The sequence below is a fragment of the Pantherophis guttatus genome, chromosome 8, assembly GCF_059756535.1.
Source record: "Pantherophis guttatus breed Tessera chromosome 8, ASM5975653v1, whole genome shotgun sequence".
Taxonomy (NCBI): domain Eukaryota; kingdom Metazoa; phylum Chordata; class Lepidosauria; order Squamata; family Colubridae; genus Pantherophis; species Pantherophis guttatus.
Genome location: NC_142070.1, coordinates 24612516 through 24624724, shown reverse-complemented (window position 1 = coordinate 24624724; position 12209 = coordinate 24612516).

The following is a 12209-nucleotide window of genomic DNA, read 5'->3' as shown; positions in this document are numbered from 1 at the left end:
TAAACAACTATCAGCATTTGCAAGACGAGAGCCAAAGTTGGAGAATCTAGACAGCAGCTACCAGTGGGAGCTCACAGAAAAGAAAAGAAAATAGGGAAGCCAAAGAAAATTTTGGAAGTTGCTTTTCTAGACACAGGATTGTACTGAACTCTAAATAAACCTGAGACACAACCAACCCTGAATTAACAATCTTAAGGTAATGACTGTTGGAGTCAGCAATTGTGACTCCCCTTTTGTCATCTTGATGTTGCCCTTCATTCCTAGTTGTCTCATAATTATCTATTATCTAGCAATAATGTGTTTGGAAGTTCATACAGATGCCTTCCTCCAGGAGGAAGAATAAGTGATTGAAAAAATACACTAAAGACAGGCTCTTCAAGAGATCTCTGCTAATTCACAGCAGCTGTGCATCTGATCTCTCTTTTGTGTTCAGGGAAAATATATATATATATAATGGGGCAGGAATTGCAAGGTCAGCTACCCCAGCACTCTGCAAAGATGCCAGAAACTAATCATGTGCTGCCAAAAAGGTTTTCTACCTCTGTACGTTGTAAATCTGACACAGGGAAGTAGTACACACATTTGGGAAACAAGGGATTGTCTTTTATGTCTCTCATTTAAAATGCTTCTCTGAATTGAGAACCAAATAATGGGACCAAAGCAGGCTCCAGAGTTAAATTAGTTCTGTCAAGCGATGAAATCTGAGAACATCTTGCCATAAACGGGCCAATTTTTCATCCTGTTTAAGAATGAGCAAGATTTGCAAGGTAGTAAAATTGTCTGGATTACGCTGTGTAAGCCTGGATTATATTGAACAAAGTTAGTTGGAGCACTGGAGTTTGCCACATTAAAGAGAGCATGTTTCTCTTTAAATTGTATTAACTTAATTACAAATAGCAGTGTCGTCGGATTGACTCTACGACTGTAAGCAGAACCTCTGTAAGATCCCAAGAGGTACAGGAGAAAAGCTTCCCCTTTTTCTCCCTCCATGAATCCTATGTCAATATATGTTTTTTTCTTCATTGCTTTCCTCCACTGAAAAGAGTGGAGGAGGGGTGTCCACAGGGCTTGGTCAAAAAAGTTAAGAAGGTGTTGGAAGAAATATCTATCTGGTTCAGTTCCAAGCTGGGGGAAAGACACTGGAAACATGGAGGTTGGTTGGAAAGATGGTTTAATGATGAAGCAGAACCATCAAGCACATGATCCTGATGCAGCTGACCACATGGAGTTGAGAATGAGGGGTTTTTATATCTTCTCTTGGCCTTTGCACTTGAATTTCCTGTTCCTGTGCAAGAACATGTACTCTATTGGCTGTTGTAGGGGGTCATAGCTGGCTCTGTAGATTGTCTGAGCCAAGCTTGGTTTAAGCTTGGTCTGCTGATGCAATGAAGGGGCTTGTTGGGCAATTCCTATTGTGGCTGAGAGCTAATCCTACCTTTGTTCAGATCTTGCTGCAGGGAATTTGCTTTGGAATAGAGCTACCTAGGTCTCAATAAGCTCTTTATCTCTTAAGTGCTGACGTCTGCTGAGGGCCATCAAGAAAGGTGGGGGCTGTTTTCTGTCTCCAAGAGCATGTTTCTCAATCTCTTATCCATATAATCCTTATAATATACTGCCTTTTTAATACTTCTCAAAATATTCATTCTTCTAGGAGAGGGATGGGTGCTAACCAGAGGTGGTATTCAGCAGGTTCTGACCGGTTCTAGAGAACCGATAGCGGAAATTTTGAGTAGTTTGGAGAACTGGTAAATACCACCTCTGACTGGCCCCGCCCCCATCTATTCTCTGCCTCCTGAGTCCCAGGTGATCGGGAGGAAAAGGGGATTTTTCAGTAACCTTCCCCTGGAGCCCACCCACGATTTCCGCTACCGGTTCGGGTGAACCAGTCTAAACCGGCTGAATACACCTCTGGTTATTGTACCATACTACATATCAGATTGAAGCAGAGACATTTGATCCTGAACTCTGGGGTTTTACAAGGTGTTCAGTTGAAGAACCTTTTCTGCATTTTATTCTTAAATTAAAAGTTATTTCTGACACTTGTGCCTTTATTTTGGTTTTTATGGAAGTTATTATTGTATTTTAATTCTCTTAAGGATGTGGTATATTTTGATACATTTAATTGTATGCTGCCCAGAGTGAGATGGGCAGTTTCTAAATTTCATATGTAAATAACATAAAATAAATAAAAATAAAAATTTACAATCTGGTTGTGTTACCAGTGTTTTTTACAGGAAACCAGAGCCATCTGCAAGTGGGAGTGGAGCTTCAAATGTGATGTGCATTTGATCTACTTTTGTACCTTTGTTGTGATGTTGGAGGAATGTATGAAAAGAGTGAAGCTTGTTTTACCACCATGCAAAGTTGCTTTATCATTTTGGTGAAAATCTCTCTGAATTTCTTTTTAGGAAAAATATGAAAGTATAGGTAGCCCTTGGCTTACAACAGTTCCGTTTTTGACCGTTCAAAGTTACAACCACACTGAAAAGGTGACTTATGACCGTTTTTCACACTTACGACCTTTGTAGCATCCCCAGGATCATGGGATCAAAATTCTGATGCTTGGCAACTGGTTCATACTTATGACCGTTGCTGTATCCTGGGGTCATGCGACCACCTATTGCAACCTTCTGACAAGCAAAATCAGTGGGGAAGCCAGATTTACTTAACAACTCTGTTACTAACTGCAGTGGTTCATTTAACAACTGTGGCAAGAAAGATTGTAAAATGGGGCAAAATTCACTTAACAAATGTCTCACTTAGCAACATAAATTCTGGGCTCAATTGTGATCGTAAGTGGAGGACTACCTGTATATTGGTTTTTAAAATCAAAAGTACTAAACAGTGACCATACAACATTACCTTTATTCCCAATAGGCTTTTGGGAAAGCTAATTTGTTTTTCAATTATCATATAAATGAACCTATTCCTACAATATGTTACACATTTTAACTGTATCAGGAAAGAAGCCAATAAAATAGAATGGGAGTTAATCGTTTCCCCTTTTCTTGTGGAAGCAATCAGTTTTTCTCCAAAGATTTTTTTTTTTTATTAATGAAGTGATTGTGTGTGGTATCTTTTCAGATCTCTCAGTTCTCTAGTGAGTTTATTAAAAGGAAGTAAAAGAGCTTCTTTAAAAAAAAACAGAATTTGTACAACAGCAAATCAACTGCAACAAATATTCCATTCCTGTTCCCCCTTTCTATGGTTCAGTGGAGCTAAAAAGGAAACATAAGGGGCACAGATCCTCAAAACAGAATTTCTATGTGGTAGGTTGCTATTTCACAGATGTGGAGTTTCATGGATTAAGGTGCAATTAACTCTAACGGATGGATTCACATTTCAGTTCCTTTGCAGTCTTCTACCGGTGTAAATAAAAAGTTAAGAAAAAGAAAATAAAAACCATTTTTTTTATCCAATTGACACTTTAAGTGACTTTTTGCCTCTTACATTTAGAAATCAGTGCATTTTAATATTCTAAAATCCAGTGGGTATGTCAGTTGAACAGATAAGGCCAATGTTCATTCAGTACATTTGACTGGGATAAGATGGAAAAAAAGGCCAACTCCATTCAATCTATCCATTGTTTTCATAGCATATTGCTTTACATGAAGCAGAAGTATTATATTATGATCCTAGCAAATCTCCTTTGTCTATGTAACCTTCTATCAAAGTGCTTATTAAGATAGCAATAATGATACATTAATCCCTCAGATATTTTTGTCCTATTTTGTAGTAGAAAATTGAATCACAGCCAACATGCAAAAACCCCTTCTATTACTGAACATAAGAAAAAAAAACCTCTTTAACATTAACAGTAAGTTGAAGAATTATTTAACCACAGAGACTGTCATCTTCCCTACATTGGATATATTCAAACATATTTTAAATAGCTATCGCTTGGGAATGCTTTACTTTGAGTTATTTCAATCAATAAGGGGTTGACTTCTAACTATGATTCTATAATTTTTCACCCATTCTCCTAGATACTTTGGATAAATGTGCAGTGCATTTCTGCAATGTGATTTACTTGCTGTTGTCTGGCAGTTTAAGATTTAATATTGGAAGTGATCTCAGTCAATTTCTGGCCATTGCAATTTTTATTGTTTTCTCAATATTTTGGGAAGTACAAGTAGCATATTCAGCAAAAACTGAAATAATAGAAAGTTTATTTCTGAAAGTTAATTTCTATTATTTTACAATGGTTAATTAATTAATCTCTTCATAAACAAGACATAACAAAATCTATACTCCAAATTTAATTATTTTAAAGAGTCCCAAAATGAGGGCAGTTGGTATGTTAGTTGTCAAGTTGCTTTATGGATGCTAACATTTGACACAGATGAGAAAAAACGGGGTTTTTGAAAAATATCCAGAAAGATAAATAGTGGAAATACAAAATCATCTAAATCAGGGATATCAAACTCAAGGTGCTTAGATCTGACCCATGGGGTTGCCCTGGAAACAGCGAAGGACTGGCCCACAGTGCCTCTGCCAAGAAAAATGGAGCTCGTGGCCCTCCCAAGCTCTGTTTTTGCTAGCAGAGGGTTGCAGGAGGCCATCACAGCCAAAAACAGAGCTTGGAAGTCCATTTTCATTGGCAGAGCACTCGGGCCGCCACAGGCGCCCCTGACATGAGTGAAGTTGAGCTGGCCATGCCCATCTTGGCCACGCCCACCCCAGCCCCCTGAGGTCAAGCACAGCCCTGATGCAGCCCTCAATGAAATCAAGTTTGACACCCCTGATCTAAATGATGCTCTTTTTTTTTTTTAAACTCCATTCATCTATTTGTGTGTACTGGAAAAAAGACAGGACGCATTAATGGAACATTTCCCAACTTAATAACAAAAAACTCCCACCCAATATGAGTGCGTAACAAGAAAGATAAGCCTCCTGTAACCCATTCCATTTTTCTGCAGCAACAGACTGTGCAGAAACCGCAGAGGAACACAACGTTTCTTATCATATGTAAGCCAACGCTAGTATCCACAAGACAAACTCAAATTTCATTCTAAGCATATGGCTAGATATTCCAGGGGGTAAACTTCCTAAAAATTAGTTCCAGAAGAGATTCTCAAAAATCACATAGTATGATGAAACCTTGGCAGGAAAGCCTTTAAGTGTTGCCAGAGGCAAGATCTCAGGCTTATAGGCAAATTTGGCCCCTTGTTGGTCAGTGAACAATAATATTCTTGTACCTTCTCTTCAGTAAGTTTTTGACATTGGTAAAACTCTGCAAATCTAAGGTCTGACTATATCACCAGTACCTTCTGTTTTCTCGCATTAACATCCACAGGAAAGCACTTGGGTAACTGCTTTCAGATGATCATGCGAAGCCATTGCAAAGGACGGGGATTTCTGCAGCAATCCCAAATGTCATTTCTCTGAACATTTGCAGATGCGTGCAAAAGCTTAGGGTTGCATATGGCAGCAGTTAGAGATGATTGGAGAGCATCAGGCAGGTCATGAACATGCAAATTAATTTCAAAAGCTACCCACTGGGCACATGAACAGAACTTTCAATCAGCTATGGTTAAGAATCCAAATGTTCTGGTACCATAAAGAATAAGCCAGCACCATCTTGTAGCTTGAGCTGTACACAGCCTACAGTCACAAATGCACATGGCACTTTAGTAAGGAAAGAAATCAAATTCTTGTGCTAAAGGACTGACATTCTAAAACAGGGGTCCCCAACCTTGGCAACTTTAAGGCTTGTGGACTTCAATTCCCAGAACTCTGGAAGTTGAAGTCCACAAGTCTTAAAGTTGCCAAGGTTGGGGACCCCTGTTCTAAAACACAGTTTAGCAAGGACTGTTCTGTTTCAGAAATTCATGTTTTATTTATAATTTTACCAGTGTGTTTTCATACTTGATTAGGGTGAGGGTACATGACTTCATGAAGCAAAAGCCTGCCCTTGACCTTTGAGAGGCATACCAAAAGCTATTCCAAATTGCGTTTTAAGGATAATAACAAAAATAGAAATTTCTTCCTCTCAGGGGGCACCCATCAACAAGACATGGTTCTTAGATGCAACGAGATGGCAATTTTTAAAAGAAGGAATCAGGAGTACGTCCTCCTTATGGTAATGTGTTGGGGCAGTTAGATGTTCTTGGGACAAGGCAGTCCTGCGAGTAACCTGGTCCTATGTCATGTGTGACTTAAAGGTCACACCGGCACAGTTGGAAGCCTATTGGGAGCCAGAGTAATGAACGGTGTCCATAATTACCTGCATCATTGCATTCTTGGCCAATTGAAGCTTCTGGATGGTCTTCAAGGATAGTCCTATGGAAAGTGTGTGGCAGTAGTCCAATTGGGAAGTGATTGAAGCATGAGCGACTATGAGCAAGGCTTCAGTTCAGGAAGGCATAACTGGTGTCCAAGCCATAGTTATACAAAGACCCCCAGGTGCAACAACTAACTGTTCTTCAAGAGAGAGCTGAGTCCAGCAGAACACACACAGACACACACAATTGTGCACCAAGTCTGAAAAGAGCAATGCTATGAGAGGTATGTAAGGACGCATTGGTACTTAAAGGTAAATGCTAGGGAATTCTGAAGTAGCATTCAAAATACTGAAAATCCTTTGCACTTTTGAAAATAGAGAGCATTCTGCCTAATAAAGAGAGGGCATGTTACTTGACTTAGACTGAGCCAAGTAATATATGTGTCAAAATAATGATTTTGTTTGCTGAGTTTATTTTACAACAGGGTTTTTGTCATCCAAAAATGGAAAAAATGGATGGAAAGCCAGTTTGGTGTAGTGCTTAAGGTACCGTGTTTCTCCGAAAATAAGACCCTGTCTTATATTTTTTTGAACCCTGAAATAAGCACTTGGCCTTATTTTCGGGGAGGTCTTATTATTTTGGGGCATGTGGAGCAAGATGGGGCTCCTCTTGCTGTCTTACCTGATTTCCAGCTCTGTCTTCCTAACCCTAACCAGTGGAAATGGTGGGGACCGGCTGGGCATGCATTTTACTATTTTCGGGGAGGGCTTATTTTAGCACATGCACTCAAAAGTCTGATTGGGCTTATTATCCGGGGAGGTCTTATTTTCAGGGAAACAGGGTAGCAAGTTAGAAACTGGAAGGCTGTGAGTTCTAATGCTGCCTTAGGCACAAAGCTAGCTGGGCCAGTGACTTTGGGCCAGTCACTTTGTCTCAGCCCGAGGAAGGAGACAATGGCAAACCACTTCTGAGAAACCTTGCCAAAAATCTGCAGGGACTTGTCATTCCATGTCATTTGTCATGAAAGAAAACAAATAACACAAATAGCTGATTTCTGGGACTTTAGAATTAAAGTTGGAACATATTACCATTTTCTCCATATTTTTTTTTCTTTTTGAACAATATATTGTTTTTTTTTTAAATGCTCAGTCCCATCATTGTAAACTGGTTGCTAGGGTAGCATTTTACGCAGATGGCATGCATTTATGCTTTGTACTTAAGCTTTAAGAGAAAGCAAAACTTCTATCTTACAACCATCAGTTAGAAATGATTTCTTTTCATACAGCATTTGCATTTTAAAGAGCCAAGGCAGAGGAAAAGGTTTTGACAAACAAATATATTAGTAAGTATATATTATAGCTGATAATAAAGGGATTTTTTTTTTAGCCTTTCAGTTAGTGTTGGTTCCTGGAAACAGCCTGGACTGGTCCTTGCAGTTTTCTTGGCCAGATGTTTTGGAAGTGGTTTGCCATTGGCTTCTTCCTAAGATTGGGAGAATGGCTGGTCCAAAATTATGGCATTCTCTTTGTGCTTAAGACAGGACTAAATCTCATGGTCTCCTGGCTTCTAGCATGGTGCTTTAACAACTGGGCTGAATTGGCTCTATATGCAGCTACAGCAGTGGTGGGTTTCAAAAATTTTTACTACCGGTTCTGTGGGTGTGGCTTGGTGGACGTGGCTTGGTGGGTGTGGCAGGGGAAGGAAACTGTAAAATCTCCATTCCCTCCCCACTCCAGGGGAAGATTCCTGCAAAATCCCCATTTCCTCCCGATCAGCTGGGACTTGGGAGGCAGAGAATAGATGGGGGTGGGGCCAGTCAGAATTTTTACTACCGGTTCTCCGAACTACACAAAATTTCCACTACCGGTTCTCCAGAACTGGTCAGAAGCTGCTGCAACCCACCTCTGAGCTACAGGTAGTCTTCAACTTACAACAGTTCACTTAGTGACCATTCAAAGTTACACCGCACTGTTTTTTTCACAGTTGCAACCTTTCCAATATCCCCGTGATCATGCAATCAAAATTCTGATGCTTGGCAACTGGTTCATACTTATGAGCGTTGCTGTGTCCCAAGGTGGTCACGTGATCCCCTTTTGCGATCTTCTGACAAGCAAAGTCAGTGGGAAAGTCAGATTCACTTAACAACCGTGTTACTAACTTAATAACTGCAGTGGTTCACTTAGCCACTATGGCAAGAAAAGTCATAAAATGGGGCAAAATTCACTTAACAAATTTCTCGCTTAACCACAGAAATGTTGGGGTCAATTGTGGTCCCAACAGTTCATTTACAACAGTTCATTTAGTGACCATTTGAAGTTACAACGGAACTGAAAAAAGTGAATTATGACCATTGTTCACGTTTATGACCGTGGCACCATCCCCATGGCCATGTGATCAAAATTTGGATGCTAGGCAACTGATTCATACTGATGATGGTTGCAGTGTCCCAAGGTCATGTGATCAGCTTTTGTGACCTTCTAATACACAAAGTCAATGGGGAAGTCAGGTTCACCTAACAACTGTGTTACTAGCTTAACAACCATGAAGAAAGGTCATAAAACAAAATTCACTTAACACTAATTTTGTGCTCTATTGTAGTCGTATGTTGAGGACTACTTGTACCCTGCTGTTGACTTCACTCTTCATTTTGCTGTGTTAATTTCTTTTGCTAAACTGCCTGATGCTTAGCAGGGAAGAATGGGAAAGAGGGAAATCCCAGAGACAAGAGATGTGATAATCTAGGAATTCCCACAGATAGGAAGCCACCAGGGGTGGGCTTCAAAAATTTTAGCAAGGGGTTCTCTGCCCGGTTGCTGGGTGGGTGTGGCCATGGTGGGCGTGGCCTAGTTGGCCTCCTGCACCACAGTGGATTGGGGGGGGGGCATTTTTGCCCTACCCAGGCTTCGGAGGCTTTCCTCGAGGCTCCGGGATGGCAAAAATCGCTGTTCTGTCCCCGTCTCCACACACACACAAACACAGCCAGCCGAGGGTTAAGAAAGCACTGGGCACGCACACAGGTTATTATCTAAAACTTGGCAGCTATACGAGCATCGACTGCCAAGGGCTTTACTTCATCAGATAAACAGAAAATACATACAAATTGCAAATAGTCCAGTTCCAAACAAGAAACCTTCGGCAGCTTTAAGCATTGTTCAAGTGACTAGCCAGAGTTAGTTTTTGTCCATCACAGAGTCTTAAATGGCCACCACATTCTCTTATATAGTCTCTGGGGTGTGGTCCAGTGACTCAGCCTAATCCCTGGCACGCCTCCTCAACTGCTGCAACCGTTTATCACGCCTTCGTTGGCGTGAATCCAGGAACGACAGATCGCCTCCATCACTCTCATCGGAGACACCTGGCTCCTGGCTAATCTCCTCTTCCTTGGCCGGCACTTGAGGCAGAGCCAGAGGGGAGGGACCTGGAGAGGGAGGCCTGGCCGACTCCACTTCTTCATGTTCGGAGCCTTCTTCCTCCGATGAGATAGGCTCGGAGGGCGGGGCCACAACAATGGCCTCCCCAGTTTCTGGCCTTCTGAAACTTCCAGTAGGCCCATTTTTCGCCCTCCCAGAGCCTACGCACCAGTGGTGGATTCCAACCGGTGTTACCACCAGTTCTCATTGTGCACATGCTTTGCACGCAATCACGGCATAACTGGCTGGAGAATTCTGGGAGTTGAAGTCCACAAGTCTTAAAGCTGCCAAGTTTGAAGGCCTCTGCTTTATATGAAGACCAAACTCCCTAAAGTAGCCTGTAATGCTGGGAAAGGACCGGAAAGAGACTAGAAAGAGAAGAGGATGAACAGAAAGTTGGATAGATTCAGATATAGTAGCCATAAGTGCACTGTTGGAATTGCTGAAAGATCGTGTTAGGGACAATTCATCACAGAGAAAATCTAAGAGTCAATGATGTCTTGTGGCACCTAATCTTTATCAAGAACAGTTTGTCTCCTTTCTACTTTGTTGCCTGAAGCTGAATAAAACCAGTGTCAAAATGAGACAGCTTGAATAACTTCTTCCACTGTGGTCTTTGCCCGATCCCCCACTTGCTGTTGTCCTACTTATGATGTACATTTATTTGGATTTTTTTTAACCTATCATATTTATATGGCTACCCCATCTCACAAAAATGAGCCTCTTTTTTACTTCCAATGAATTGTCATTAAGAGAACAAAAAAACAGATTCAAATTCTACCACATACAATTAGAGTAGTTCTGAGATGGGAAATTACCAGGAAATGTTCAGGCTGGATGTTTAAAAGTCAAACTCAGCTCAAAGGAGATTTTGTATATATATATATATATATATATATATATTTTATGCATAAGGCATACATAAATCTTGCTCAACATCCTTTTTTCCCTCCAAAAGAAGGAGCAGGAGCCAAAGAAAGATGTGTTATTTTTAAACTTACAGGTTAATTTATTTATCTGCAGAAGCACTTCCACATTGTTCTTGCACGCTTTTTTTTTTTGAAAAAAAATGGTATAAATAAACAAAATTGGTATTAACATGCTACAAATAGAAGTCTGTTAGAAACTTCTATTTTTGTGCTTATCTTCTCGTTTCCTGTCAAAATGATGTTAACCTGTTATATTTTGTTTCTCTTTATAGTCTTGCTGTAATAAATCTAGTTGTTGACTTACCCAATGCTGTCAACAAGAATAGCTGCAATGTGCCCAGGGTAGACAAATGGATATTGCAGCGTTAGCTGCAGTATTTAACCCCAGTGTCAAAAGATATTACCAAATACTGGGTCATTATAGCTGAACTGTGGTGACCGCCAAATGTCTTTATAATGATGCATAGAGGAATTCCCACACTTCAAGATTCGGGAGTGGAGATTGCATGTATATAACCTCTGGAGGGCTCCATAAGCTGCAACGGTGGTGGGACATGGATCCTGAACATTCTTTTAGATGACATCTGATCTCCATCAATTGTCTACGAAACATAATATACTCTGAGTCCTCTTCTGGTTATAGGACTGGCAAATGTCTATTTTAGCCCTTACCGTATCTTGATACATTTGCTCTCTGCCAGGTTCTCTGTATCTTGTGTATTCCCAGGCTTTATAGGTATTACTATAGATTGTATATTATGAGTGATTGCAACAAAGACTCACAGTTTTGAGAATATATTGTGGCCCTCAACATAAAAAGACTGGTGGGAAGACATAAGTTTTTACGAAGTGTGGATTTTCCAGAATGATATCTCTCTAGTCCCATCTCCCAAATGCTCTCTGCAATCCTTCCTTACCTTGCCTGATGCTTATGGGGCTGGTGGGCAAATCTGCAAAGAAAGCACCGGGATATTGTTGCATATCACTTCTACTTTCTAATCTGCTTTATAAGGATTATTTGGGACCCAAATAAGGATGAAGCTGGAGAATATTAGCTTGTTTTTTTTCCCCAATTTTTATTTATAAGTACAAACTAAACAGAACAATGAAACATACAAAACATAAAAACATATAAACATCCATTTCAATACATGTCCAGTTTGTCGCAACTGTAATATACATTTCTCTTTGTATTTTGACTCTTCCTTATTTGGTCATTCCCTTTTGTCTATCTACTATTGATCTTTGTTGACCTATGTCTGTTCTTTGTTTCCATCATATTATATTTGGTCATTTTGTTTACTTCCTATTGCTTCATCTCTTTCCTATCTTTCAACCAACTATACCACTTTTCCCATACTAAGTAAAAGTCATGTTCTTCCCTATTTTGTAATTCCTTTGTGAGTCTATCTAATTCCGCACATTCCATAATTTTATTGATTACTTTATCTGGTGTTGGTATATCACTACTCTTCCAGTGTTGCGCGTATAGTATTCGTGCTGCTGTTATCATATGTATAATTAAATATGTTGTTTCTTTTTCGTAGTATCCATTCACTATGCCTGGTAAGAAGCTTTTTGGTCTTAGTTCTATCTTTTGGTGTGTTATTTCCTTTATTTGTATTTTGATCCTTTGCCAATATTGT